The sequence below is a fragment of the Ahaetulla prasina genome, chromosome 3, assembly GCF_028640845.1.
Source record: "Ahaetulla prasina isolate Xishuangbanna chromosome 3, ASM2864084v1, whole genome shotgun sequence".
NCBI lineage: Eukaryota > Metazoa > Chordata > Lepidosauria > Squamata > Colubridae > Ahaetulla > Ahaetulla prasina.
The window spans coordinates 189,284,137-189,291,374 of record NC_080541.1 but is presented as its reverse complement, the minus strand read 5'-3'; the positions used below and the strand labels follow the sequence as shown (position 1 = coordinate 189,291,374).

Here is a 7,238-nt window from a genome sequence, read left to right as displayed (position 1 = left end):
CCGTTGTGCTTGCAGGTGGCGTCCGACGGACGGCAGCGACTTCGCCAAAGTGTCCCAGGACATGATGGTGATCGCTGATCCCGTGTCTACTTCAAGCCGCACCGCATCTCTATTTTTGGCTTGGTGAAGATCTTCTTTTCCACTTGGGTCGAGGCGCGGCCTATGACCACAGTTGTTTGGTTGGAATCCGCGCCTTTTTTGTTTGAACCAATCGCGGGTCGCCTTGCCGATTCCGCGCTCTGATTGGCCGATTTGAATTTTCGGCGGGAAGGTTGGGCCGCTCGACAAACTTGAGCTAGGTGCCCTTTCTTCCCACACCGCCGACATGTCGCGTCCTTAAACTTGCAGCGTTGGCGCTGGTGTTGACCCCCGCAGCTTCCGCATTCGTCTCGGTCCCCTTTGTCGCGTTTCTCGGTCCGGCAGACCCTTCCTCATCTTCACCGCCGGATTCGGTCTGAACCTCCTCCTGGTGCACCGGGTTGCCTTCGCCGCCTTTGGTGGGACAGGCTTTGCAGTGTCTCCGCCGCTTGGGTGGACATTTCATGTGCTCTGGCTTCGCCCAGAGCGTGGCCAGCGTTAGGTTGCTCTTTGCTAGCAGCCGCCGCCGCAAACGGATGTCTTTGACCTCGGATGAGTTGCTCGAGGAGCACCTCGCCCAGGTCTCGGTATCCACAGTCCTTGGACGCTTTTCTTAGGCGGCCATGTAGTCACCGATGGTTTCGCCCTCCATCTGCCTTCGCTCTCCGAATTCAAACCGCCGCGTATTTGGGCGGCGTTGGTAAATGGTTTTTAGTAAAGTCTGTAGAGTTGGCCACGACACCGACTGCAACGGCGTTGGCTCTGCCAGGGCTTCCGCGATATCAATGACCTCCGGACCACAGTGGCTTAAGAAATAAGCCCTTTTCGGTTATCTGGAACTCCTTGCAGTTCGTTGGCTTTAGAAGCTTTCAAACGGGTCATATCGTTCCCATTTCTCCTTAGCAAAATTACAGATTGGTAAGAGGTAATATTTTAGTCATTTAATCATTATGATGGGTGCTTTGTTCTTGGCTACTGTGTACATTCATATATTCACACTATTCTATTTGTTTGTATTGTTTAAAGTCTTTTTGCCATAATGGACATTCTTTAAAGTACACTTTGCTCCAATATTATTTTCACCATACAGTTTGCAACAATCTTTTTATACTACTTACACATTTTCTTATTTTGCAGACATGGTTGTACCATTGCTTATCTGAACTCTCTAGAGCATTTATGAAAAAAATTAAAATGCTAGTTTCAAAAGTTGTAATTGAGGAACTTGATCGTTTGCATTTCTCCTTTGCAAAAATTACAGATTGGTAAGAGGTAATATTTTTAGTCATTTAATCATTATGATGGGTGCTTTGTTCTTGGCTACTGTGTACATTCATATATTCACACTATTCTATTTGTTTGTATTGTTTAAAGTCTTTTTGCCATAATGGACATTCTTTAAAGTACACTTTGCTCCAATATTATTTTCACCATACAGTTTGCAACAATCTTTTTATACTACTTACACATTTTCTTATTTTGCAGACATGGTTGTACCATTGCTTATCTGAACTCTCTAGAGCATTTATGAAAAAAATTAAAATGCTAGTTTCAAAAGTTGTAATTGAGGAACTTGATCGTTTGCATTTCTCCTTTGCAAAAATTACAGATTGGTAAGAGGTAATATTTTTAGTCATTTAATCATTATGATGGGTGCTTTGTTCTTGGCTACTGTGTACATTCATATATTCACACTATTCTATTTGTTTGTATTGTTTAAAGTCTTTTTGCCATAATGGACATTCTTTAAAGTACACTTTGCTCCAATATTATTTTCACCATACAGTTTGCAACAATCTTTTTATACTACTTACACATTTTCTTATTTTGCAGACATGGTTGTACCATTGCTTATCTGAACTCTCTAGAGCATTTATGAAAAAAATTAAAATGCTAGTTTCAAAAGTTGTAATTGAGGAACTTGATCGTTTGCATTTCTCCTTTGCAAAAATTACAGATTGGTAAGAGGTAATATTTTTAGTCATTTAATCATTATGATGGGTGCTTTGTTCTTGGCTACTGTGTACATTCATATATTCACACTATTCTATTTGTTTGTATTGTTTAAATTCTTTTTGCCACTCAGAGCCGCTTGGTGAGATGGGCAGCCATACAAAACAAACAAACAAACAAACAAACAAACAAAGAACAGTGTTTAGATCCTTAGCTAAAGTGATTCCAGAGCCTTTGTGGACTTCTCTACATAATCTTCATGCATTTGCTTGCTGACATTCTTAAATAACTGTTACATCTTATTTATGGAATTCAATGTTTTTAATTTTAGATCTTTCTCACTCCGCTGCTGATCCGATTCTGGCCAAAATTTTCATTGTAGTAACATTCAGTAAAAGTATATTTTATTTTATTTTTTTATTTATTTCAATACCATATAGGTAGATTTCTTGCATATATAGAAAGATCCTTGAGATCCTTCCCAAGGTCCTACAATCTCTCCCAACCAGCCAGAGACTATGTTATTTCACAACACAAAGACTCATTATTTTTGAAGTTCGGATCCGGAGGCCCTTTGTAAAACAATGCAGAATTTGTAAGCGCAAATTCTTTGTAAGCATAAGTGCAGAACAATAAGAGCAGGAGTTAAAACCAGCAGAACCACCTGCTGTACCGGGTTAAATCCCAGGAGGCCAAAAGGTCTTTCCTAGAGATCAGACGGTTCGCCGACTGGGAGCTAAGAGAGCCCCTCACCGATGCCACAGATAAGGCAGTTGGGATCAGGGGACTCAAGACCTCGGGGCCCGGGGCTCACGTGGAAGCCTTTCTCTCGCCTGCCAACACAGCAGAGAATGCTTCACACTAACGGAAGCCTTGAGTATTTTCAGCCTTCTGCTTTGATTTTTTTTTTTGTTTTTGTTTTTGACCCTAATGCAAATCGGCACAGGTGACGCAGAAAGGAACGGAGGGGCTTGGGGCAGAGTTGGCTCTTAGAAGCTTTGGGTAACTTTGAAGGCTTCTGGCAACTCGAGAGCAAGGAGCCGAGCAGGCTCCGTTTCAGTTCAGGCACCTTGGCTTTCTAGCCCCGGCTTTCAGCTCCTGGGGCAGAGAGGAAAGCGGCGCGGCGCGGTTCTGGTGCAGCGGCGCTGTTGAGATTCTGGGCTCTGCGAACACACACCCAAACTCCCGGACCCGCGCGCTTGCGCACTGCACCCCACCGACCCTCAAAGCAGGCGACTCCTCTTTAAAATACTGCAAGGACCCTGTTCGGTGCAGTCCGCGGGACCATGTGATGCCTTCGGTCGGCAGCGGGAAGCGGCGAGGGGGGAGGGAAGGAGGGAGGGAGAGAAGAGCAGACTTCGGGATGAGAGCCGCCTGCCTCCATCGGGGTCCGCATTCACCGCATTGAACCGCCCCAACTCCAGACGTCCCCGGCCAAGAGAGCCAGGCGGGCTGTGTTTGCATCCCGAGATGCCAAGAGATACAGGAGCCCAGGAACCGAGTCGCCCGAGAGGAGGATGCTCCCGCCCCATCTCTCCCGCAGCCGCTGCCGCTACAGCTGCCAGCCTGTCCTGAGTGGGAAGGCTTCGCTTGGAGGAAGAAAGTGCACGGGAGGCCAGGTGAGCCTCGGAGCGCGGGCGGGTTCGGGGCGCAGCGCTTTCTGGCACTTGGTGACCTCGATTCTTTCTGGGTTGCCTGAAATCAGAAGATTTTAATCTCGTGGCCGGGACCGCGCAGCAGCGAAGAGAGGGAAGCAGGGAATGCAGGGGGCGCCTTTGTTCTGAGATGAGTAAGCCGGACGGGAAAAGGGCAGAGAGAGTTTGGGGGACAGTCAGATTAACGGGGCGACTGTCAGAAAAAAGGAAGGCTGGAGGTCAGGCCGTGGTCGTTCTTCCCATTAACCAAACTTCTCTCTGAAGGGCGGGAGGATTTGTGTCAGTCTCTGGAAGTGCTTCCCAGCCTTCCCTGCACCTGATGCCTTTCAGATAGATTACATTTTCACACCCCTTTGCTTGATAGACAAGGTAGTCCGGAAGATTTCAACAGCACCAGGCCAGGAATGATGCTACTCTGATATTCCCCCCACCCCCAAATGAATGTATTTGAAGGAGAAAACACAAAAGGGCAGCAGTATCTTAGAGATGCTGCATTATTCGCAGGATTTTGTCACTGAGCCTTGTTTAGCTCTTAGATTGCATGCAACCAGTTATTCCCCCAGATCCTAAAGGGAGGATGTAATAAAATAAGGTTGGTGATGCACTGTTTGTGGTGGAGGGAACTCTGCAGAAGGGAAAAAAATACAGGTTCAAATGTGTTCTGGAGTGGAAATGGGAACAAGTAATGTTTGAGGATTCATTCAAGAAGTGCCTTCGTTGCTGAAAAATATCTTGAGCTTATCTATTGCGACATTTGCTGACATCTTCCTGAAGCTTTGTTCCTTCTGCCTCTCCGTAATGCATAGCCTTTCCCAGTACAGGTTGAAAATATGCTACATCAGTTTAATGAGAAACTATTTAATGGGACAAAAAAGGAACTTGTGTAGCACCAAGTAGTCTATATTTCGATAAAGCCTATTCTTTGCTTAATCCATCCACATTTGCATCTCATTTGTTATGCATAATTCGCTTTTCTTCCCTCCAAGGTTGTCATTGTCTCACAGTGGAATCACATTTTTCAAGAATAAACAGCACAACTTGTCATACCTGGAGAAATGTAATTATTCATTCCCTCAGTTATGCTTTTGTTGCTGTTGTTACCAACATCTGCAATATGTTGCTTGTAACTATTGATGTGACTATTTAATAATTAATATGATTAATTACAAATTATACCACTTCTTGTTGGCCATTGTTTAGGAATTGTTTATGTTATAGTTATTTTGGACTGCTCTGTTTCTCATTTCCTATGAAGATTTGTATATTATTCCCATTTTATTTTTAGATGGAAACTGCAGCCTGTTTATGAACTCTACCTATTATCTGGGGGACAGGATACTGTATTATATTTATAGGATGAAGAAATCTTCTCTGATTGCTACATTTGTAGGAGGGATGAGAAGATCCATCATAAAAGAATGGCGTAGCTCATTGGTAGAGCATATGCACTGCATACAAAATACAAAATATTCATGTTCAACTCTTGCTGGCATCTTTGAGGGAAGAAAGGATGAAATAGTTGCTGTCCATCTACTTAATAGCAGTGCTGTTTTAAAATCTATAATAATCACATGCAAAAATAAGGTAATTGCCAGCTCACATCTTAAAATTGTTCTACAGCTCATAAATAGAGGAATAACCATGATTCTGAATCAAAGTGTTGGAACGATGTTGATGGTTATCTAGATCCGGGTTGCCCAAAGTAATTATTATCAAAATCTAAGGACCTATGAGACTATCCATATTTATTGTTCATCACACAATCAGCCAGATGTTTAGACTGGATTTGGCATTTTTATCTACTTATCGAATGTTTCCTAAGGACTTGGGATAGGCAGATGGTGATGTTTGACGTGTTAGAGGTATCATTGCAGAATGTAAGGTGTTCCGAGTCTTTTTCGCAGAGGCAGATTATGGAGGGTACCCATTCCTTGTGAAGTAAAGGGGCAGGGAGTGAGGAAGCAGCAAAATGACACGACTTCCTCTGAAATGCTCTGCCTCCTGAGATAGGGAATACCCCGAACCACTTTGCTTTTAAAATTTGGTTCTTTTGCCATGTATTTGGGACATACCGTAACAGTTGCTGGCTGCCTTTTAGATAAATTTCTTGCTCCTGTTTTTATGACAGTATACATCCTGTTTTTGTAAATTTCTTTGAGTAATAACCTATATATGCACCAGGGTCTCCCATCTCACTTGTGAGCCCCAGAGGCCTTCAGCTTGTTACCAACTTGTACTTCTTCATGTAGGAGCATATTTTCTACTTCCCAATGTCTCAGGTCAGCACTTGAAATGCTGAGGTTAGTTCTTTCTTTCAGTTCTGCAGTAACAGAGCCCAAGAAAACCAATCAGTGTATTTCCTTCTAGATCTTTAGTTTGTGCAGTTGTGTATTTAGCTAGTAATGAAAGCAAAACAATAGTATTGGGGAAGGGGAGATGCAAAGCTGCTAAGACTCCATGGCAGCCAAACCTCTGAGAGAAGGAGGAAGACGTGGGCTTGAGCCCAAGATCTGGAAGGTACAGTCAAGCAACTTCCCGCCAATGAAATAATGTTATGCTGACAGGTTCTGTAGAGTTTCAACATGCAAATGAAAAGATTCCACTTTTGTGATTTTGGATATGTTGCAACTGAGCTGGAAATAAATTGCCTGAGAACACAGACAGCGTGAGGTAATGTAGGTTGTTAACTTATTTTGGAAAAATGTAAATCCGTTATGTGGAAGTGCTTTTAGTTAAATAAAATATACATATGAAGTGGGGGGGGGAATTAAATATTGTACCTACTTTTTTGATATTGTAATCTTAGGCCTTGCACTCAAAGGCAATATGAGGGCCTTTATCCTGAAAAAGTTGCACATCTTAGCTCCATAGATCAACGATGCACAAATTTATATACAATCTTAAGAGTTCTCAATTTTTCTTTGCAGTAATGCAGTGCATGCAAAAAAGGAACAAGAGTTCAATCACATGGTTATAGCCACTACTATGACTTTTTGGACACCCCATGGACAGCCCTGAAGTAATTCCTCATTAGTATAATAAAAATTATGCAACAGGGTCAAATACCTATTAGCCTTCTTCATTATCCTCATAAACATTAAGGACACTTTTACGCATATCAGTTGTCCATAATCTTTGACTTCGGATGCCTAGCTGAATCACAGGCCTCCCCCTACAATTACATATTTTTAATGTTCTTGTCTGTTGATTTTTACATATCTGAATATGTTTAATAGTATTTCCCTCCCTTTTAATTAATTATACTGCTTGTTGCTAAAATATATAGAGTTAGTGAATTGTTTTTACAGTTCAAAATCTATGACTTTTAAGGTGCACCTACTTGGGATCGTTTATTGATAATCATGGACAGTAATCTCCTACAGTGCTCTGGTGCAGGTTGATAGATATGTGGCTTTCAATCCCTAGTAAGGTGAGAGAGAATAACTGACAGAATGAGGGAATAAAATCATGAGTAAAATAATGACTTATTTGGGATTAAGATACCAAAATAACAGAAGTGCCATCAAATGCAGTCAGGCAGGGATCAGATTG

At 42.6% G+C, this 7,238-nt stretch overlaps 1 protein-coding gene across 2 annotated transcripts in view; it reads left to right on the top strand.

The window, feature by feature from the left end:
• Positions 1-3,411: 3,411 nt before the first annotated feature.
• The window catches only part of ADORA1 (adenosine A1 receptor), a 55,560-nt gene continuing 51,733 nt past the window's right edge, over positions 3,412-7,238 (top strand). The window contains exons 1-2 of one of the 2 annotated variants that reach the window (XM_058176125.1): positions 3,412-3,650; positions 4,972-5,270. The gene's annotated coding sequence lies outside the window, so the exon portion shown is untranslated. The remainder of the gene's footprint in view (positions 3,651-4,971; positions 5,271-7,238) is intronic. The other variant, XM_058176124.1, reaches the window with a different exon arrangement.